The 23,149-nt window shown below is 57.0% G+C and overlaps 1 protein-coding gene across 1 annotated transcript in view; it reads right to left on the reverse strand.

The window, feature by feature from the left end:
* HPCAL1 (hippocalcin like 1) overlaps positions 1–23,149 on the reverse strand; it is a 78,534-nt gene that overhangs the window by 50,701 nt on the left and 4,684 nt on the right. The window contains exon 2 of the mRNA XM_068155327.1: positions 12,030–12,076. The gene's annotated coding sequence lies outside the window, so the exon portion shown is untranslated. The remainder of the gene's footprint in view (positions 1–12,029; positions 12,077–23,149) is intronic.

The raw sequence follows: 23,149 nt of genomic DNA on the forward strand, positions 1-23,149 counted from the left end.
TGTTCAAGAGGGGATTGGATGTGGCACTTGGTGCCAGGGTTTAGTAGCCATGAGGTCTTGGGTGACAGGTTGGACTTGATGATCTTTGAGGTCTCTTCCAACCTTATTGATTCTATGAATTCATCTGGTCCAGGATCTCCTGACCCAAGAACTTCTGCAGCCAGCCACCACCCACCCAGCCTGCACCAGCTCTGCTCTCAGGAGATTCACCCTGATTCAGATTGCATTGGGTTGGAAGGGACCCTCCAAGGGCATCTTGTCCAAGCCCCTGCAGGCACAGGAACAGCTCCAGCTGGAGCAGGCTGCCCAGGGGCACATCCAGGATGAGTTTGAGTGTCTGCAGGGATGGAGCCTCAAGCACTTCCCTGGGCAGCCTGTGCCAGTGTCTCCCCAGCCTCACTGTGCAGAACTTCCTCCTCATAATTGCAGAACTTCCTCATAGTCCTGACCTAAAAGCCTCCTGAGGATGGACAGCCCAGCACAGGCTGATGCTCCTGCCCTGCTGCATGGGCACAGGGGCTGCAGGCAGGAGGGGGCTGCTGGGGCTGAGCACCTTGTGCCCTGCTGGTGCCATTTATAGCTCAGCTCTCACTTGGGTGTCTCCTTGCTAGATTAGGAGCCTGGCTCAGGCAGGTCAGGGGAGAGCCTTAAGAGGGTTAAGTGATTTGGGGCAGGATCAGCTCTGTCTCTGCCCTGCCCACAGTTAACCCTTCTATGGCACTGCCCACGCTGGGCAGCAGGAACTGAGCTCCTTCCAGCATGGCCAAGAGTAGCAGCCCTCCTCCTCCTCATCCTCCTCCTCTTCCACCAGCTTCCAGGCATTTAAAGAAACTTGGCACAAAGGGAGCTGATGCCATCGAGGGAAAGGCAGCTCCAGGCAGACCTCAGAGCAGCCTTCCAGTACCTGAGGGGCTCCAGGAGATCTGGGGAGGGACTTGTGACAAGGGCTGGGAGTGATAGGATGAGGGACAATGGCTTGGAGCTGGGAGAGAGGAGACTGAGACTGGAGATGAGGAAGAAATTCTTGGCAGTGAGGGTGAGGAGACTCTGGCACAGGTTGCCCAGGGAGGCTGTGGCTGCCTCCTGCCTGGGGGTGTTCCAGGTCAGGCTGGATGAGGCCCTGCTGAGCAACCTGGGCTGGTGAGAGGTGTCCCTGCCCATGGCAGGGGTTGGAGCTGGAGGATCTTTGAGGTCTCTCCCAACCCAACCATTCCACGACTCAGTGAATCCTGCTCACCCCAGCCACAGCTCAGGGATCAAAGAGCAGGGAAAGGAAGCAACAGAGCTCTGCATAGCCCAGCAAGTGGTACTGTGAATCCAGGCTCAAATGGCTGTGAAGAGCACAAACTCCAGAGCCTGCACATACCTCAAGTCAAAGGGTCCTTGGCCTGGAGACATCTGCTCAGCTCCTCATGTCATAAGGAACCTCTCTTCCTCCTCTCTGTTCTCCTGGCTCACACACAGTGCCCAGACATCACCCCTGCAGCCAGCTCTGCCCTCCCACACAGCCCCAAAGCAGCTGTGCTGAGGACAGCCCAGGGAAGCAAAGGGTAGAGACAAGCTGTGGGGAGCAGCAGCTGTGGCCCGGGTGCCACGAGAGAGCCTGCAAAGAGCTGGGAATGCAGGGGACAGTCAGAGAAGAAGCCATCAGCTTCTGCAAGCTGTGCTCAGCACCCCTGATACAGCAGGAGACCTCCAGCACATCCTCCCCAACCTCTGCTCAGTCCTGCAGGGCTCCTAGGAGAACACTGCAACAGCCAACTGTACCTGGTACCTCATGGAGGGCTTCAGAGGGAACCATGACTGCTGGCAAAGGATTCACCTCCACCTCCTAGGGAAATGTTTGCTTTAAGAGAACAGTAACTCAAAAAGTGTGATTAAACCCAGTCTGGAGGCACTCAGCAAGCAAGGTCAGACCCAGGCTGAAGCTGGGACAGGAAGGGAAGTGGCTCTGAGCTGTGTGGGGCACCAGGAGAGACAACACAAGGCAGCTGAACTCTGCTGCTCAGCATCCCTCCACACCTGGGCTCTGTCCTCTCCTCTGCTCCTTGCAACAAAGGAAGGAGAAAAAGGGGAAGGAAAATGATGATGAGCTCAGATGGAGCTGAAGAATAAGGGAGAGAGGAGAGAGAGCTGAAATGAGCTATTCACAGGAAGCAACCAAGTCTGGTCAGGGAAAGGTAAAAGCTGAAAAGCAGATGGCTGGGAATGGGTTTGGCTTCTGCCCCTGCCAAACCTTCTTGAAATGCCCTGCTGAGGGAGCTGGCACTCAGGCCATGGGTAGCCCCTGCCCACCAGGTCTTCTTTGGAAGGCCAGGACAATGCCAGCCCCAGGCTTCAGAGGGGACCACACTGCTTTGTTGTGCAGCACTGCAAAGCAGCAGGAGCTGCAGCAGGCTCTGGTGGAGGTGTTTGGGTCCAACTCTGTAACAGAGACTGCAGAGAGCTCCTTGCTGGGTTAAGCACAGCTGAGCCTGCAAGCAGGAAAGCCCTCCCCTGGCAATGCATCCAATGCAGCTGTGCATCCTTGGTGCTGCAGCGGCTGCCTTCAGGGAGCAGCCCAGCCCCAGCAGCAGCCTGAGCTCTGGGATGGAGGCAAGAGCAGTGCCACAGGCCCTGGCTCTGTAGAGCCACTAGGCCCTGTGCTACCTGCAGAAGGGCAGCCCGAGGGGATCAGCTGCACTGCACAGCTCTCAGGCAGCTGCCACTGGTTCACAAGTCCCTTCCTGTCCCATGGCTGCAGCTCCACGCTGTCCCAGTGCCATGCATCAGAACTGGCACCCCCAAACCTCAGGGTGATGAAAGCATCCAGCAGCAGCATTGCACTCAGGGGGCTGCTGGCATCCCCAGGACTAAAGCAAAATAGCTCCTGGGTTGTGCCCCTGTGGGGATGTGGCTCCACTCCTGGGGTGCCTGAGACAGGCAGAGCCACCACCACCCCTGACCAGGGCACCTCAGAGCACAGGAGGCTGAAGTGAGAAGAAGACCAAACTTTGACATTTGTTGAGCTAGAAGCAGAGTAGCTGTTTGCCCTGGAGGGGTGAGCATGGTAGAGCTCCTACTAAGTCACACTGCCCAGGGGGCTGCTACCCCCTGGAAGCAGATGAAGAGCCAAAGACTGCAAAAGCAGACCCAGGCTGCTGGCTCTGGAGGCACACTGATCCCAGAGGACAACCTGAAGCCACTTCTCAGGCACTCCACCAAGCAGCTCCTTGCTGTGCACCTGCTGCCACCTCCCAGCCCTGCATTTTGCAGGGGAGTTCTGCTCCCACTGCAGTGGGGGACGTGGACCACTCAACCCTCCCTCCTGAGCCTTTCTGAGGAGCAGCCTCCCTCAGTTTGGTGACACTCAAACAAAAGCCCAAGAGGACAAAGCTCTTCTCCCGACTCAGAGCGCAGGGCGGCTGCAGAGGAGGCACTTCCAGCACCTTCTGAAAGCAGTCCCCAGGCTCCTGCTTCCTGCTCTCACACCAACAAAACTCTGGTGCTCCTCACTACAGCACTGCAACACTCCAGAGGCTCAGAGACTGTCACCTGGAAGCAGTTCCCTGGTGGCTGCAGTGGAAGGGATCAGAGCCTGAGAGCTGCACTGCTGTGAGGTGTGGGCAGGGACAGCAGCTGGCAAGCATGGAGCTGCCCCCTGCCCTCACACCCACCCCACACAGAGCCCTGCAGGGACCTTTGCTGCTCACATCACAGAGTTAACCCTTTCACTGCATGGCTTCTTTTTCCTCCACCTCCCTGAAGAAAATGCCAAACTGTGCCCCTGGAAATGCCACACAGGCCAAGCATTTTGTGCTGCGGAAGGAGAACTCTGTCCTGCAGTCCTCTCCATTTCCACCACAGTGGCTTCTGCCTGATTAAATCAACAGGTAGGCAATTAATTTTCAGCCTTCATGGTGTAAGCCAGCAGAGGAAATCTCTCCCACCCCTCCTGCACCAAAGCAGGGACAGAGAGCAGCATTTCCAGCCCAGGCCTCTCCCAGCTCTCCAGCCCTGCCTGCACTTGAACAGAATGGTTCAGCTGCAAGGGACCTGCCCTGGTGAGCTGGTCCAGCTGCAGCCCCTGGTGCTTCACCTCAGCCACAGCACCACTGGACAAGGGTCTGGCGGCCACACCAGCTGCCCCCAGCAGTGCAGGGCAGCCCCTGGGACTCTGAGAAGGTTTTCTGGTAACCCAGGGGCAGTAAAGCACCAAATGCTTAGGGAGAGGGAAGCAAAGCTGCGTGGCTGAGCTCGCAGGAAGGCCAGCCTGCACCCCAACCCCACTGCTGCCCTGCTGGGACTTCCTCTGCACCCTGCTCTGGACACCAGAGCAGGTGGAGATGCAACACCTGCTGCTGTTGGGGTAAAAAACTTTATTAGAATAAACCAAACCAGGTTGGAAGAGACCTTCAAGATCATCGCGTCCAACCCATCAACCATCCAACCCACCCAAACAGCTAACCCATGGCACCAAGCACCCCATCAAGTCTCCTCCTAAACACCTCCAATAACGGCGACTCCACCACCTCCCCGGGCAACCCATTCCATAGCGCAATCACTCTTTCTGTATAGAACTTCTTCCTAACATCCAACCTGAAACTCCCCTGGCGCAGCCTGAGACTGTGTCCTCTTGTTCTGGTACTGGCTGCCTGGGAGAAGAGACCATCATCCGCCTGTCTACAACCTCCCTTCAGGTAGTTGTAGAGTGTGATAAGGTCACCCCTGAGTCTCCTCTTCTCCAGGCTGAGCAACCCCAGCTCCCTCAGTCTTTCCTCACAGGGCTGTGTTCCAAACCCCTCACCAACTTTGTTGCTCTTCTCTGGACTCGTTCCAGCAAGTCAACATCCTTCCTAAACAGAGGGGCCAAGAACTGGACACAGGACTCGAGGTGTGGCCTAACCAGTGCAGTATACAGGGGCAGAATGACCTCCCTGCTCCTGCTGGCCACACTGTTCTTGATGCAGGCCAGGATGCCATTGGCCCTCTTGGCTGCCTGAGCACACTGCAGGCTCATGTTAAGCCTACCATCAACCAGTACCCCCAGGTCCCTCTCTGCCTGGCTGCTCTCCAGCCACTCTGACCCCAGCCTGTAGCACTGCATGGGGTTGTTGTGGCTGATGTGCAGAACCCGGCACTTGGATGTGTTAAATCTCATGCCGTTGGATTCTGCCCATCTGTCCAGCCTGTCGAGGTCCCTCTGCAGAGTCTCTCTACCCTCCTGCAGATCAACTCTCGCCCCCAGCTTGGTGTCATCAGCAAATTTACTGATGATGGACTCAATGCCCTCATCCAGATCATCAATAAAGATGTTAAAGAGCACAGGGCCCAGCACTGATCCTTGGGGCACACCACTAGTGACTGGCTGCCAGCTGGATGTGGCACCATTCACCACTACTCTCTGGGCTCAGCCCTCCAGCCAGTTCCTAACCCATCGCAGTATGCTCCCATCCAAGCCATGGGCTGACAGCTTGGCCAGCAGTTTGCTATGGGGGATGGTGTCAAAGGCCTAGCTGAGGTCCAGGTAGACTACATCCACAGGCCTCCCCACATCCACCAGGCGGGTCACCTGATCATAGAAGGAGATCAGGTTGGTCAGGCAGGACCTGCCCTTCCTAAATCCATGCTGGCTAGGCCTGATCCCTTGGCCATCCTGTAAGTGTTGTGTTATTGCACTCAGGATGACCTGTTCCATGATCTTGCCTGGCACTGAGGTCAGGCTGACAGGCCTATAATTCCTTGCCTCATCCAACCGGCCCTTCTTATGGATGGGCACCACGTTGGCCAGCTTCCAGGCCTCTGGGACCTCTCCAGTGAGTCAGGACTGCTGGAAAACGATGGAGAGTGGCTTGGCCAGCTCATCTGCCAGCTCTCTCAGCACCCTAGGATGAATCCCATCTGGTCCCATGGACTTATGGGGATCCAAGCTGCTAAGAAGAGTTCCAACCACCTCCTCATGGAATATAGGGAAACTGTGCAGCTCCCTGGCTCCTTCTGCCAGCTCTGCAGGCCAGCTGTCAGGAAGACGTTCTGCCCTTCCAGTAAAAATTGAGGCAAAGAAGGTGTTAAGTATCTCTGCCTTTTCCTCATCCTTTGTTACAATGTTCCCCTCCGTATCCACCAAGGAGTGGAGGTTGTCCTTTCCCTTCCTCTTGCTATTAATGTATTTATAGAAGGACTTTTTGTTGTCCTTCACAGCAGAGGCCAGTTTAAGCTCCAAGTGTGCTTTTGCCTCCCTAATTTTCTTCCTACAAGACCTAGCAACATCCTTAAACATTCTGTGGGTTGCCTCCCCTCTCTTCCAAAGATGATACACCCTCTTTTTTTCCCTCAGTTCCATTAAAAGTTCATGAACCATCCAGGCTGGCCGTCTGCCCCGGCGGCTCATCTTCCGGCACATTGGCACAGCCTGTCCCTGAGCCTTCAACAATTTTTCCTTGAAGTAGGTCCAGCTCTCCTGGACCCCTTTGTTTTTAAGGGCTTTATCCCAAGGAACCCTCTGAATTAGTTCCTTGAGTAACCCGAAGTCTGCCCTCCGGAAGTCCAGGGTGGAGGTCTTCTTGCTACCCCTCTTAGCTTGACCAAAAACCGAGAATTCAATTATCTCGTGGTCACTGGACCCCAAACACCCTCCAACCACCACATCACCCACCAGCCCTTCCCTGTTGGTGAAGAGGAGGTCAAGCGTAGCCTTGCCCCTGGTAGGCTCTCGCAGCACCTGGGATAAGAAGCTGTCCTCCATGCATTCTAAGAACCTCCTAGACTGTCTCCTTTCTGGTGTGTCGAGATCCCAGCAGATGTCAGGCAGGTTGAAGTCGCCCATGGGAACAAGGTCCGGAGATCTTGAGACAGCCTTAAGCTGCCTATAGAATGCTTCATCAACATCTTCCTCCTGGTTGGGTGGTCTATAACAGACTCCAACCAGGGTGTCTGCCCTGCTGGTCTTCCCTCTAATTCTTACCCACAAGCATTCAACCCGATCGTCCCTAATCTCCATCTCAATGGCATCTAGTGCCTTCCTGATGTACAGGGCCACCCCTCCACCTCTTCTTCCTTGCCTGTCTCTCCTGAAGATCTTGTAACCGTCAATTGCAGCGCTCCAGTCATGTGAGTCGTCCCACCACGTCTCTGTGATGGCAACTACATCATAATTTTCCTGCTGCATCAAGGCTTCCAGCTCCTCCTGTTTGTTACCCATGCTTCGTGCATTAGTGTACATGCACTTCAGCTGGGCTGCTGGTTTCACCTCTGACTCTAGCTTGTCGCCCCCAGACTCTTGTCTGAGAGGACTATTTTCAGCCCTTTCCCTCTTCGAAACTAGTTTAAAGCCCTGTCGATGAGACCTGCCAATTCCCTTCCCAGGATCTTTTTACCTTTGGGGGACAGTCCGTTCTCATATACAGTGATCTTTCCCCTTCTCTGGGACAGATGTACTCCATCTGTTGCCAGCTGGCCTGGTGCAGTAGAAAGTTTCCCAATATCAAAAAACCCAAAATTCTTTTGACTGCACCAGCCTCTAAGCCACTTGTTAACTATAGCTGCTGACCTGTTCCTTACTCTATTCCCTCCTGCAGCTAAGGGTATTGATGAAAAAACCTTCACACCACCCCCAAAGCCCCAAGCCAAGCCCCCAAAGATGAGAGGGAACAAAGCCAAGGCAAGCCCCAGGCACTGGCTGCAGCAGGTGCTGAGCTGCCCTGGGAGGGGGAAATGCTTCCCTTGGCTGCCAGGCACAACCCTGCAGCTGAAGCACCTTGAGCACGCCAGGGGTGCAGGAGACAAGGTCCTTTGTAGCTAACACCTCAGACAGGTCTGTTCTCAGCACATCTTCTCTGGAGAGCCCCACCTGGCCACTGTGATCCTGGGCAAGCTGCTGCGGGTGACCCTGTGCTCCAGGAGGCTGGACTGGGTGACCCCCCAAGGCCCCTGCCACCCCCACCCTGGCACTGTGTGAAAGCAGGATGGGGCTTTCAGCCTTCACCTCAAAACCACCATCCAGGAACCTCTGCCTGCCTCCAAGCCCAGCCGCTCCCAGAGTCAGCATCACCCCACAGCAGAACTGCTCCCACACTGTATATGGCAGCGCTGCCAGCTGCTGCCCCTCCAGCCTGCCTGACACCAGAGATCAGCCCTTGTCAGCCAGCTCCCATGCCCAGCTGGACAGCTTGTGCTCAGCAGGGAGCAGGACTGAAAGCCTCTGCAAGAACTCAGCCCTGGTGCTGCTGATGGCAGCCCTACAGCATCTTCTCTCCTCTGCAGTGGTGCCCACCCCAGCCTGGGCAGCACCCAGCCACCACCACTGCCTGTTGTTCTGAGCAGCTACTGAGAGGTCTGCACTGCTGGCAAGTGAGGACTGTGATTAATATACTGGTGATTTGTGTTAAAATTATAAGACTTAGAGTGCACTGGGACAGGGGGTCAGAAGCTTGCAGGAACCTGTTCTGAGGACAAAGGGGGAGCCGCATATTTTACAGACTTAAACAGAGACAGTGTGTTTGGCTAATTGGAGACACCAAGGCTGAGGAGAAGAACTAGGAATTTGTTTTCTTCAGATAAGAAGCCTGCACAATTGAGCATGCGTGAAAGTGGATGCTCTGACCCTTACCACACCGAATGTAGGGAGAAGGGATTTGATCACCTATTCTAAGACTCATTATCATATGCCTGCCTTCTATTTAGCATAAGTTTGCTTATGTAGATGATGTAACTATATAAGAGGAAGAAAACTATTGTAAGGCTACTGTGGAGGTGGAGTTTTGTCCCCTTCCAAACCCAGCGCGCTGCTTTGCTTGCTTTTATTGCCTTTTTACAATCTTTTAGTGCAAATAAATCTGTTACCAAAAACTTTTACCTGGAGTCATCTATAACAGGACAAAGCTGCAGAGCTTCCCTGCTTCATTTCCAAGGCAGGTTTGGAGGGGTGCAGGTGCTCAGTGAGACCCCCCATGCCCTGGGTGTGTTTGTGCTCACAGGACTGCCAGCCACACCTGGCACACCCAGGACTGCCCACTGCAGCCTTCCCACCAGCACCCCAGAGCCCTTGGGTGCCACAAGCCAGTGACAGCAACTAAGCTGCTGACCAGCCAGGCTGTCCCAGGGTGCAGAGCCAGGAGGATGCCCACACTGCACCACTCCATCCTCCCTCCTCCACCACCTCTCCTTCCAAATGCCAACGAAGCCAAAGGATGCCCAGAAACACCCCAAGGACACCGTGCTGTGGAGCAGCCTCCACCCCAGCAAACTGAAGGTGGGAAGCTTAGAGGTGGGCAATGTCCTTCCTGCTGCACTCCCCAGGAAGGGGCTGCAGCCAAACCACCTGCAGGAAACCATCCCTGGCCAGGTGACTCTCCTACAGGTGATTCCTCCAGCCCCCAGGCATGGTTCAAAGCCACAAGACTCTGGCACCCGCTACAGGGCACAACCCACACTGCCCTGCAGTGCTGGCTCCTGAGGACACTCATCCTGACCAGCCTCCTGTCTGCCCACACTGAGGGGAGCCAGGTCCCACTCCTCCCTTCCCAGAGAAGGCCATGGCTCGCCCTCCCCCTTTGCAGAGGGGCTGGCAACCTGCCTGACCCCAGGGATCCTGCAGCCAGATGCTGCCCATGGCCCCCTCTGCCTGCTGCCCCCAGCCCACCTCACCACCTCACTGCTGGGATGGATGCTTGCTGGGGCTCTACCAGGGGAGGAGAGCAGAGAGCCAAGGTTCCACACTCAATTCATTCATTTTTCATTAAGAGGGGTGCAACCTTTGCTGAGGAACAGGAGTGCTGGGGTGATCTCCACAGGAGGTCTCTCCTTCAATCAGACAACCCTGGCAGGGTTCAGATAGATGACTCCACAGCACTCCCTTGGTGGCTGCCCAGGAGCCCCAGGAACAGCCCCAAACCTTCTGCCCCCAGCCCCCACTTACACTAAAGCTCCTTCCAGCGAGTCCCCAGCCCCCGGCCTCAGGCCAAGGCTCCCTCTCCTCTTCTTCCCAGCCTGGCCACCATGATGGAGAGGCCACAAGCAACTGCAGAGCAGGGCTGACTGCAGGGCAAGGGAGCAGCAGCAGTGTTGAGCTGTTGACTAATCTGAGCAGGCCTGGCTGTGCCCAGGCCCTGTGCCCATGCTGGGGTGCCACAAAAATAGCAAAGTGCCTTAGCCCCGCTGCCAGCCCCACGACTCGCAGCCATACCTTAATGCAGCTTAGCCAGGAATAGCCCCACCTGAGTCCATCCCAGCAAGTAATGCTTGGTAATCCCACAGTGACAGGATGAGCAGAGCTGTGCCAGGGAGCCCAGGGGCCAGGCCTGCATTAGCAGCCTCCTGCACGCCGCACAGCACCACGGCAGGGCACAGCCCTGAGTCTGGCGGGCAAGGGGCAACACCGACCAGCAGTGGTGTGAGGAACAAGCACCCAGCACCCCCACGCTCTGCAGGAGTGGAGCAGCAGCCCAGCTTTCCCCAAAAGGCCACAGGACCTTCAGGGATCTGCAAGTGTCACCCAGAGGAGGTGCCCAGGAGAAAGGACAGCAGCCTGGCATGCAGGGTCTGGAGGCCCCGATCGCTCCCCCCCTGCACAGGTGCCAGCAACAGCAGCAAACCCAGGGGCAAACACAAATGCAGCTGGCAGCTGGTTATTGCCTGGCTCTGCACACAGAGCATTACAGCCTCCAGCCCCACAGCCCCTGCCCTCAGGGCAGCAGCTTGATGCACCTTGCAGCACCTCAAAGCCCAGCTGGTGGTCCAGGTCCCAGAACAGAACCACCACCAGGCCAGTGCTCTGGCAGCAGGTCCATCAGGAGGCTTTTGGGTCACGTTCCAGGGCTATGAGCCTCAGTCAGAAGCAGCTGGGGGTCAGCCAGCACAGCAGTGATGCTCTGGCTGAGGAGGGCTGTGACTGACAACCAGTACAAGTGAGGGGCACTAGACAAGCCCCCTGTAAATGCCAACCAAGCAACTCCTGGCCAGAATGAGCATGCACTTGGGTGGACACAAGCACAGCACAACACCAAACCACAGCTTCCTCCCCTGCCCCAACAAGGAAGCCTGGAGGGCTGCACTCCATCTGTGCAGGCACTTGGGATCAACCTGGGACCACTGCCCATGGAAAACTGATCTGGAAGCTGGAGAGGTCTATTAGAGGTTTGGGACATTCAGCTGTCAGCCATTAGTGTGTCTGAACACCCAAGAGCTCTAATAGCTTCTGTCCTGTGCTTCAGGGAAATGCAGCTGGAGAGTGAACTTCCTGAGCAATTAAGGGGCAGAGCTATCACTGGTTAATTGCACTGGAATGAAATCCAGGACTGAAAGGGGAAAGGAGAGCCCACATTGCTCTAGAACCAACACAAACACCAGCACAGGCTGCTACAGGGCCCAGACCTGCCTGGGACCTCCTGAATGGCATCAAGATCCAGTTCGGTGGGCATGGGAGTGGGTGAAGTTGGACTGGATGACCTCTAAGGTCTTTTCCAACCTTAATGATGCTGTGAAACTGCACTGGGCAGCTCCAACCCAAGAGGAGCTTCTCCAGCTGCAGCAGCCCAGCACCAGCACTGCTCAGCGAGCTCAGGCTCCTGAAGCCCTTCACTGCCCTCAGGTCACACACAGGTGACAGGAAGGAGCCAGTGAAGTGCACACAAAGGAGGTACAGGGAGGGCTTGGGTGCAGGAGGACAGAATGAGTCCCAGGAAGGCACATTCTGTGATTCCTTTAGAGTGGCACAGAGGCAGGAGGGAACAAGGTCCCTGTCAGGGTCCCACTGGGCAGTGTGAGCTCTCAGCACAGTGCAGTCTGCAGACTCTCCCCAGCCAAGCAGCTCTGAAGCTGTGACACTGATGCCACTGATCGAGGCTCAGGAAATTAATGTTGGTGCAAAGGTGAAGTTCAGCCCTCTGCTGCCAAACCTCCACAGCCCTGCCGGCTGCAAAATGGTGCCAGGAGCTCGGCAAACACAAACCTCTGCACCCAGCCTGGAAGAGAAGACAGCAGCTGCAAATGCTGGGGTCGAGTCCCTCTCCTGCCGACCCCAAGGGCGCCCCGAGGGACTGGGCAGTACTCACCACCTATCTTGGAGCCTCTTCAGACAGAGCGCACAGGACTCAACCGCCTGGGGGAGGAGAGACAAAGCAAACATCAGGAGCAGCACAGCCTTCTCCTCCCCCCCTGCGGCCCCCTGCAGCGAGCTCTGTCCCTGCCACAGGAGAGCTCAGGCTCGCCCTGAACAGGCAAACCCTGCTCCAGTCCCCCTGCACTGCACAGCGGCTGCTGCCCGCAGCTGTGCTTCAGCCTCTGGCCTGAGGCAGAGCAAAGCAGCTCCCAGGTGGGAACACTCAGCTCCCTCTCAGACCGCTACAGGAAGACTATTCCAGTGTTTGAAATCCTGCACAAAGCATCCCTCTGCTTTCAGTCTTCCCTCTAAAGCTCATCCTTCACAATAAGCATCGAGTCTGAGCTCCAAAGGGCTGCTCAGCTTTACACTGCCAAGTGTCACTGCCAGGGCCGTGAGCTAAAGCCAGGAGAAAGAGCCAAGCCAGAAGCCCAACCTCAGGCTTCCTGGAGCCAGCACTGCTCTGAGGCTAGCAGCCACTTCTCCTTCCCTGCAGCAGGGAGTGGGACAGTGTGCATCCTTTCAGCATCTCCCAGGTGTGAATCCTGATGCCAGCAGTGCCTGAGGAGTCAGGAGAGCACCAGCAGGGAGCCCACCTGCTCCTGCAACTCCTCATCTCAGAGGGTTAGCAGATCACAACCAAGAGCCTGGCTGTGACTCCCACCCTCCCACAGAGCTGACCAGGACTCCTCCACTATCAAGGCCAGGGAAGCATCATCCTCTCCAGCCCCTTCACACCAGCTTCCCTGCTGCCAGACCCCTGTCTGGCACACTGACCCCACACCTTCAGCAGACAAAACCCCAGGTGCCTGCAGCCCAGGTGCCACCCCCCAGGATAGTTTCCTGGCTCTGTCCAAAGCCATCCCTCCTCACAAGTGCTTCCAACCTCCCCCAGTTCAGTGCTGCCTACTGAACCTCAACCAACACTTTCAACTGCAAGGACCAAAGCCACAGGGTCCCCCCTGGCAGCCCCCCCCCCCCCCCCCCCCCCCCCACTCCCCCTCTTGCTGCCACACTGGAGCAAAGCCTGGAGCAGGGCAGCACAGTCACCCTGCACCAGCCAGAAGGCAAAAGTTTCACCCAAGCTTCTTTTCCCTCCCTTCCCTCCGAGGACACCAACCCAGAGGCAAAGCCCCAAGCAGGGCTGAAGCACAGCTGCCAGCTGCCCTCCCAGGCACAGGGGTTTGTCCCAGGCTCCTCCATGCTGCTCACCTGGGCATCTTCAGGAGGAGCCTGCAGTGCCAGGGCTGCCCTGCAGCTCTGTGCCCTCCTTGCCCAGTGCCCAGCACTGCCTTCTCTGCTGCTCCACACCTCTCCCCAGCTGCTCAGAAATGATCACCCAAAAGCAGCTGAACAGAACCAAAGCCAAGCTCCAGCTCCCCTACAACCACGAGAGCCTGGCAGGTGCCATGGAGGTGCCATCTTGCCCTGCCATGGGGTCACCAGCCACCCCCTGCAGATGTCCCCTGCTCCAAGCACTGCTAGGGCTGACCAAAGAGCTTTCCCTGGAGGCCAAGCCCACCACAGGTGTCCCCCCACAACTGGAAGGGTGCTGGAAACAGCCCTCCCCAAGGCCCAGAGAACCTGGCACACAGACAAAGCAAGAGAGGAAAACTCTTCAGTGAGTGCTGCCCAAGAGGCTCTGCTCTTTGTCCTGGCACCTGCCCTCCCTGCAGCTGCTGTCTGCAGCTGCTGTCTGCAGCAGTCCTCTGCTTATGCTTAGGAAGACCCAAGGCTGCCCTGCTGCTCTCGAGGCCATGGGGCAGGCATCATGGAAGTTACCCCAGCAGCAGTAGCAGCACTGAAACAAATCCTTTTAGCTCCATCAGCTTTTTAGGAAGACAACCTAAGCCCCTCACTTACACCAGCTCTGCAGGCTGCCAGCCCAAGGGGCAGGAGCTGAGCCTGGGCAGTGGCAGAGCAGGGAGCAGCTCAGAGGCTCTCCTGATGTCTTTGCTGCACGGCTGGCACCAAACTGCCACCTTCTCCATTCAGCAGCCCCTGTGGAACACTGCAGGATCCTCTGGCCATGCCTGCACAGCCCACAGAACAGCACTGCCCAGCCCTTGGCCGGGCTCTGCCATCCCAACAGACTTCTGGGGGCTAAAAAGGCTAAATTCTGATCCTGTCAGAAAGCCTCAGGTCCAGCCACAGGGAGCAGAGGGCAAGCGGCTGCCCAGAGTGCTGTTCATGGAGCAGCTCAGCTCAGGGCCAATTAGCAGCCAGGGGTAATTGAGTTAGCAGCAGCAGCTCAGGGCAGAAGTGGAATTCCTGAGCAGAATCAGAGGAAGAGGAGTCAGTGAGTTCTGCAGGCTGGGCAGGGAGAGCAGCCAGCTGCTGCCTGCAGGGCTGCCAGCAAACAGCCTGAGGAGGAGCCTGCTCCAGGCTCATCTGCTCCAGGTCCTCCTTACAGGCAGAGCTCCACTGCTGGGCTGGAGGGACCAAGGTGACAGCTGGGCTGTGTCAGACCATGCCTTGACCTACCTGGCAGGGATGAAACTCCAGTGGTCACCTCCCCCACAGGCACTGCAGCTCTGCCACATCCTGCAGCACCCTCAGGCCTCCTCAGCTTGCTCCAGAGCCCCTGCAGACTCCTTTGCTCTTCAGTTCAGGAGGGGGCTGGACCTCCACCCCCTGCCTTGAGTCAGATGGGACACATTCATCTGATTTCCTTCCACATGGTGAAGAAACCTCAGGTGCTGTGGGCACCTCTCCTCCTCTGATGGCCACCATGGCAGCCTCCCTGTCCCAGCCCCCACAGGTTTCCCTCTGGTGATGCCACACTTGGCTGATGCCACACTTGGCCAATGCCACCCAGCAACCACAGCCTGCCACAGCTCCGAGGCTTCCACCACGGCACAAGGACCAATCCCTGCTGTGGGAGTGCCCTGTCTGTGGTGAGGACCTGCCTGCAAACACCCTGAGCAGTACTGCAGACAGCCCCCAGCTCCAGGGGAAGCCTCTGCTCCCCCTTGCTGGCCAATTCCCCCACCAGACTCTGCTGGGTGGCAGAATGTGGGGGAGGTTCTTATTGTCGTCTTTACCTTGCAGCCCAAAGTGCCTCAGCAGCAGTCCATGGACAGCCAGGGAAGGGACTGGACTTGTCCTCACCTGCTATGCAGTTGGGCTGGACTCAGATGCACAGAATGGATTGGGTTGGAAGGGACCTCAAATACCATCCAGTCCCAACCCCCTGCCCTGGGCAGGGACATCTCCCCCTAGAGCAGGTTGTTCAGGACCCCATCCAGCATGGTTCCCACTGCTGGCACCTCACCTTTGGCTGCTGCACTTCTGCATATGCAGCTTGGGGGTGCAGCCAGACTGCACATGCAGCTGTGCCTGTGCTGGCTGACAACTGCCCTGGAGCACCTCCACCTCCCCCATCACACAGCCCTCTCATCCCTTGCCCCCTTTCTCCTCACCCCTCACACCAGGGCAAAAGTCACCATCCCAGAGCCCAGGCAGCAGCTCTCTGAGGCCTCCCCTCAGTGCAAGGATCCCAGAGGGCTCTGTCCTCCAGGTTTGCTTTCTGTAAGGCTCCTACATCCCAGGAGAGGAGTCTCTCACTCTGCCCACCTAAGGGTGTCTCTGCCCATGTCCAACCTGCCCATCTCCTGGGGATGGCTTGCCCTGCTTGGCATGACTCAGGGAGCACAGATGCCACCACAGCCCAGCACTGCCTGGTTCCTGGGCAGGTTCTCCAGCCCATGCAGCTCTTCTGGCAGGGGGGACTGGGGCCAGGCAGCTGCAGAGCACAAGGGAAGCATCAAGCACCAACAGCATCAGGAAACGCAGCAGGGAGGAGCTCCCAACGTGCCTCAGAGGCTGATTGCTTCCCTGGAGAGCCTCCTGCCTGCACCTACTGCCTGAGCCCAAACAGGCTCCCAGGCTACTCTGCCTCCTCATGCAGCACTTCAGGCATCCAGCTCCTGCCAGCTCTCTGCCTGCAGGCTTTCTGTCTCTGCTCTTTATTTGGACAGCTTTCCAATACAAATTCCTGCAAGCTGCAGCCTGTTGCAGCACCAGCAGCAGTTACACCTCAGCTACACCTGAATTGCAGCCTTGCCCTGCTTGGCGGTTTGGGCTCTTCCCCCAAAAGACAACTGCTCAGTGCCCCACACTGCCCAGTCTGCCTGGCACAGCAGGGCACAGGCAGCTGGGGACAGAACCCTGCCAGTTATTTCCTTCATTTCCCCAGGACAGTTCCCTGGACTGCCACTGCATGCTCCCCACCCAGGAAGTTTCTCTCTCCCCCCTCGCAGCTCCTCTCCCAGCTGCATGTCCCTGCTCCACAGGATGCTCCAAGCTAAATATCTTATTTGTGCGACACAATGAAGGTTTGGGAGGGCTGGAGCGAGCAGGGGAGGTCATGGGAAGGGGGCTCTGCTAAAATAAGATCTGCCAGGACCCAGGCAGCAGAGGGTCAGCTGCCTCTCCTCCAAGGAGGCTCTGGAGCCCGGCACAGGATGCTCGGCGCAGGAGCTGGAAGAGTTCAGAACCTCTCCAGGGGCTGAATTCCATCAACCCCCAAACTACAGAGGCAGGAGCTGTGGTGGCACAGCCAAGGTGCCTCAGGCAGCCTTAACTCTCTCTGCACACGGAGGCTCTTCCACACCACGCAGACTTAGACTGGGAGGGAGCTGACCACACTGCTGCTGCTGCTCCTGGGCACTTCTCCTGGCCAGAAACTCACTCGCTCAACTTTGCCGTGCAAGGGGAAAGCCCCCCCACGAGCAAAGCACACCCCAGAGGCACCAGTGCCCTGCCAGCCTCCAGGCAGCTGCAGGAGCAACACCAACTGCAAAATCTCCTGCAGGCATCCCCTGCAGTTTGGAGTTGTAGTGGGTTGAGAGAGAAGGCCTAGCTTTCCCTCCCCCACAAAGAGGGGAAAAAAAACCACAGCTAACTCAGCCAGAGAAGTGGAAGGGATGCTATATTTTACAAGCAATGTGGAAAGGCAGGTTAGATATACAATATATACAGTATTTACAATATATGTACAGAAATATACAGCAAGGGAAAAAAAAGAATACAGGAATGAAATTCCCTCCTCCAGACAGAGGAGGGTTCCCTCCTGTACCCCCTTCTCTCCCCCTACCTCCTTTTTTTCCAAAAAAAGGGTTAGAGAGAAAGAAAGGCAGTTATTAAGGGAGAAAAGTATTAGTAGGCCTCATGCGAATTAGTGCTTATCTGTTATCCAAGGTCGCTCTGGCTAGGAGCCCAGAAGCAGGCAAGCTGGAAGGGAGAGGGAAAGGAGCAAACTGAGAAAAATTCCAAGTGCACTAAAACTTAAAGCTGTGTTCTACCAATCTACCAATGAAATTCGTTTAGACCTGTCTTTGTTTACAAAACATTCAGCCAGAGTGTCCCAGCACTGTCCCTTTCTTAAAGGCACAGCCTCAAACAGTCACAGGAGCTCAAGCAACAGAGACCTCTGCAGCCAATGGCTCCTCCCTGCTCTGCCAGGGCTGGGACTGCCTCCCCCACGGGCAGCCCTCCCGCAGCTCACCTCGGCACACCCCCGGGGCATGGAGCTGGGGGCTGTGATACACAGCTGAGTGAGCCCCTCCTCGGGAGCTGGCAGGCTGGAAGCCCCCTCCCCTCTGCAACCATGTCAGAGCTGGCACCTGGAGGAGGCTGATCGGTGACCACCTTGAAGTCAAACTTAAGGATCTGTCACCACTGCTATGCCAGTGAGGGACCTCTCCTCCCACCCCTGATCGACACTGAGGAATGGGGTTCAATGGAGGCTGACAACAGAGCCTGGCACCTGCATGGCTTGCCGTGGGCATCAGGGTGGATGGGGGTGGAGGACACAAGCAATGGCAAATGGGTACCCTGCAAGCCCCACACCAGCCACAGCCTCCAGCCAGAACAGCAGAACCTGGCACTGGGCTGTCACAGACACTGTCACCAGCCCCCTTTGGAGGACTGCTCATGACCTCAACAAGGCAGGACAGACACTGTGCTCCTTGGCAAGGTGCCATCAGGGTCAGGAGGTTTCTCTTCCATGGCTGGACAAGCCAGGCTCCAGGGTTCAGGACATCCTCAGGGAGATGGGGGAGAAGGGCTAGGGAATGAACTAGAGATGCAGGTTGTCTTCCCTCACCATGTGCATCTCCTGGGAGCAACACTCCTGGGAGCAGAGCTTTGGAACAGCCTCCCTCAGAGTGCCCAAGCACAACACAAAGTTGTGGCTGCAGCCCAGAGGTTTTTCTCCCTGGCTCTCAGTCCACTGCCACAGCTCCAACCACCCTCAGCTGGAAGGAAATAAAATTTCCCCTTGAAAGAACCAACAAAAACTACTGACAGACCTTCTGACAAGCCTCAAAGAGGCCCTGCCTAAGCCAGGCAGAGCTGCTGCTCCTGAGACAAGCCTGGCATGGGGTCCCAACAACCTGAGGTGGGGCCACAGCCACTCCTGAGGGTACAGCACCCAGTGGACCCCAGCTGATGAACTGCCAGCAGCCAAGAGTCAGTGGCAGTGCACAGGTCTCCCATAGCTGATCTCAGTGAGCTGGCTCCACCTAAGCCAAGGGGAATCGTTTGCCATGGGATCTGGGGGATCCTTACAGCAGGGCCAGGCTGGGCACACCACCCAGGCTGGACCCTCCAGGCTGCACTGCACAGAGCCAGGAGAGGGGCTGGGCACAGGCTCCTTCCCACTCACAGGGCTCTGGCTTTCAGAGACTGGTCACAAGTAGGGGAGAGTCAAATACCTGCACCTCCAACCCCTTTCCTCAAGTGCCTCCTTCAGTTAGCCCTCAGCACGGCAGTACTCACTGTCTGGAGAGGCTCTGGAGCAGAGCTGACAGGAGCTCAAGAGGAGGACACCAGGGAGAGGAGAAGCAGTGCAGGACTGTAATGGGTTGGGGCAGACCCCCTCCCCACCACGCGCAGAAATAACGACTCAGACAAACGGATTGCAAAAGTGATGAAAAGTTTAAATAGAACAGTGAGTGCGTGCAGAGAACTAGAAATACAGTGACAAGAGAGAGACCCAAAACAGACCCAGAGAGATCCCATTCCCACCTGAGGGTGCACCCAAACCCCCAGGGCTCCTCCTTCCCCCCCCCCCCACTGCTAGGCTAGTCTCAGCTGGCCAGATCTGAGACTGCCCCTCCCCCTGTGGCCTTGGGCCTAACCAGGTCCATGGCCAGGAGATCTCTTCCCCAGTTACCAGGTGGTGAGGAGGAAGGAAAGAAGAAGTGCCAGACCCCACCGTGAGACTTATAGTGGTGCAAGGGATCATGGTAGGAAATAACCTAATTTCCTGTGTCCACCCACTGGGCTGGACTTCTGGACACAGGAAACACCCCTGTAGCAGAGGACACCCAGCCCAAACTATGACAGGAGCCACCCCTTATTTCATACCATAATCCCTGCACCCAAACACATCATCAAAATCAGAAAACTGATGACATGTCCAGCGAAGTCCGTGTCTTCATCTGGGCGTCCACTCAGTCTCTCAGTCATGCTCAAGTGTCTGTCCATTCCAGTTCTTCCTCCTTCATCCAATGGAACCTCCCTGCGATGCAGAGCTCATTCTCCTGCAGTGCAAGTTCTCCATGGATCCATTGGGCATCCTGGTCACCTGGAAAAGCCTCACGACTTCTCAGCCAAGCCTTTATTTTTCACCTATTTTCACTCGGCGGCATATTCTCCACCCCTGGGGCAGGCCAGTCGAAACAATCCAACCCACGACTGCCTTTTTCGATCCATCCAGGGTGCCGCAACCAACCGCTTCCAACTGCGGTCCAAACTACACGGATGCGTGTCCGAGGTACTCCGCCCCCCCACTGGGCGTTCGTGTACCGAGGCGTGACAGCATCCGGCTGCACACACACCCCCCAGAAAGGGAGGGGCTGCACCACAGCTCACTGAGAGGAAGGGAGGTGGAGCCAGGTGCTCGGCGCCATTTTCAGAACTCGTCCGAAAAAGTCGGGGAAGAGACTAGGGCCGGCCCCCGCTGCAGCCCGAGCACACGGCCGGGTCCACCGCCGCCGCTCGCCATGCAGCAGGGCTCCGTCCACCTCTGCCGCCGCGGCACAGAATCAAAATCACCTCCACCCCTCGGACACTCAAACGGCTTCTCCAGCGAAAGCCATACACGCGTTCTCAGAGCCCTTGAAAACAGCTTTCCAGCTGGAGTCCCCGTCGGCCCCCCGGGGCTTCGGGAGCTGGCTCGCCCGCTCGCAGCGGCTGGCTCTATCCCCGCAGCGAGAACGGACCTGACTCTGATCTGCTCACCGCTGCCCCTCCCCCACTACGCTTCCCGCCGCGGAGGAGGGGCAGGTTCCGCATTCTCAAGCGGTACCCCCGATGCCGATGGTCGAGCACCACCCCTGCCTGAAATAGCAGGAGAGAGTCCGCGCCACCGGTAGCGCACCAGTTATCCCCCCACAATCCACAAGAACTCACACGGTCGCCCCGGCAACATCACTTGAGCCCCAACTGCCAAACCCAAACCGACGCCCAGAACTAAATTTAAACTCTCCATCCTTTGCAATCGATCTGCAGAGTGGGCACAACAGCCAGCCCCACGTTGGTGCGCCAAAATGTAATGGGTTGGGGCAGACCCCCTCCCCAACACGCGCAGAAATAACGACTCAGACAAACGGATTGCAAAAGTGATGAAAAGTTTAAATAGAACAGTGAATGCATGCAGAGAACTAGAAATACAGTGACAAGAGAGAGACTCAAAACAGACCCAGAGAGATCCCATTCCCACCTGAGGGTGCACCCAAACCCCCAGGGCTCCTCCTTCCCCCCCCCCCCACTGCTAGGCTAGTCTCAGCTGGCCAGATCTGAGACTGCCCCTCCCCCTGTGGCCTTGGGCCTAACCAGGTCCATGGCCGGGAGATCTCTTCCCCAGTTACCAGTTGGCGAGGAGGAAGGAAAGAGGAAGTGCCAGACCCCGCCGTGAGACTTATAGTGGTGCAAGGGATCATGGTAGGAAATAACCTAATTTCCTGTGTCCACCCACTGGGCTGGACTTCTGGACACAGGAAACACCCCTGTAGCAGAGGACACCCAGCCCAAACTATGACAGGAGCCACCCCTTATTTCATACCATAATCCCTGCACCCAAACACATCATCAAAATCAGAAAACTGATGACATGTCCAGCGAAGTCCGTGTCTTCATCTGGGCGTCCACTCAGTCTCTCAGTCATGCTCAAGTGTCTGTCCATTCCAGTTCTTCCTCCTTCATCCAATGGAACCTCCCTGCGATGCAGAGCTCATTCTCCTGCAGTGCAAGTTCTCCATGGATCCATTGGGCATCCTGGTCACCTGGAAAAGCCTCACGACTTCTCAGCCAAGCCTTTATTTTTCACCTATTTTCACTCGGCGGCATATTCTCCACCCCTGGGGCAGGCCAGTCGAAACAATCCAACCCACGACTGCCTTTTTCGATCCATCCAGGGTGCCGCAACCAACCGCTTCCAACTGCGGTCCAAACTACACGGATGCGTGTCCGAGGTACTCCGCCCCCCCCACTGGGCGTTCGTGTACCGAGGCGTGACAGCATCCGGCTGCACACACACCCCCCAGAAAGGGAGGGGCTGCACCACAGCTCACTGAGAGGAAGGGAGGTGGAGCCAGGTGCTCGGCGCCATTTTCAGAACTCGTCCGAAAAAGTCGGGGAAGAGACTAGGGCCGGCCCCCGCTGCAGCCCGAGCACACGGCCGGGTCCACCGCCGCCGCTCGCCATGCAGCAGGGCTCCGTCCACCTCTGCCGCCGCGGCACAGAATCAAAATCACCTCCACCCCTCGGACACTCAAACGGCTTCTCCAGCGAAAGCCATACACGCGTTCTCAGAGCCCTTGAAAACAGCTTTCCAGCTGGAGTCCCCGTCGGCCCCCCGGGGCTTCGGGAGCTGGCTCGCCCGCTCGCAGCGGCTGGCTCTATCCCCGCAGCGAGAACGGACCTGACTCTGATCTGCTCACCGCTGCCCCTCCCCCACTACGCTTCCCGCCGCGGAGGAGGGGCAGGTTCCGCATTCTCAAGCGGTACCCCGATGCCGATGGTCGAGCACCACCCCTGCCTGAAATAGCAGGAGAGAGTCCGCGCCACCGGTAGCGCACCAGTTATCCCCCCACAATCCACAAGAACTCACACGGTCGCCCCGGCAACATCACTTGAGCCCCAACTGCCAAACCCAAACCGACGCCCAGAACTAAATTTAAACTCTCCATCCTTTGCAATCGATCTGCAGAGTGGGCACAACAGCCAGCCCCACGTTGGTGCGCCAAAATGTAATGGGTTGGGGCAGACCCCCTCCCCAACACGCGCAGAAATAACGACTCAGACAAACGGATTGCAAAAGTGATGAAAAGTTTAAATAGAACAGTGAATGCATGCAGAGAACTAGAAATACAGTGACAAGAGAGAGACTCAAAACAGACCCAGAGAGATCCCATTCCCACCTGAGGGTGCACCCAAACCCCCAGGGCTCCTCCTTCCCCCCCCCCCCACTGCTAGGCTAGTCTCAGCTGGCCAGATCTGAGACTGCCCCTCCCCCTGTGGCCTTGGGCCTAACCAGGTCCATGGCCGGGAGATCTCTTCCCCAGTTACCAGTTGGCGAGGAGGAAGGAAAGAGGAAGTGCCAGACCCCGCCGTGAGACTTATAGTGGTGCAAGGGATCATGGTAGGAAATAACCTAATTTCCTGTGTCCACCCACTGGGCTGGACTTCTGGACACAGGAAACACCCCTGTAGCAGAGGACACCCAGACCAAACTACGACAAGGACAGAAGGGTATCCAACGTTGAAGAAACTCAAACTGAAAGGACCAACAGAAGCCCTGGGCCTGTGTCCAGGTGGTGCTTTGACACCTGCTGGGCAGGCATTCCTGAGCCCATCTCAAGCTGCTGCCTTCCCTTCAGCTCAGGTGAAGGACACCCAGGGGGTTCTACCCTGTTTAACGGATGTGGCTCCAGGCCCTCCCCTGTGCCCTGCAGGGCAGGAATGCTGTCCTCTGAGCACAGCTTTCACCTCTCCAGCCATGCTGTGGTTGTGCACCTACCATGTCCTCCCCTGTGACCCCCCAAACCCCTGCAAAGGAAGCCT

Source organism: Melanerpes formicivorus, unplaced genomic scaffold (genome assembly GCF_026170545.1).
Source record: "Melanerpes formicivorus ecotype bairdi unplaced genomic scaffold, bMelFor1.0.p_v2 SCAF_31, whole genome shotgun sequence".
Taxonomy (NCBI): Eukaryota; Metazoa; Chordata; class Aves; order Piciformes; family Picidae; genus Melanerpes; species Melanerpes formicivorus.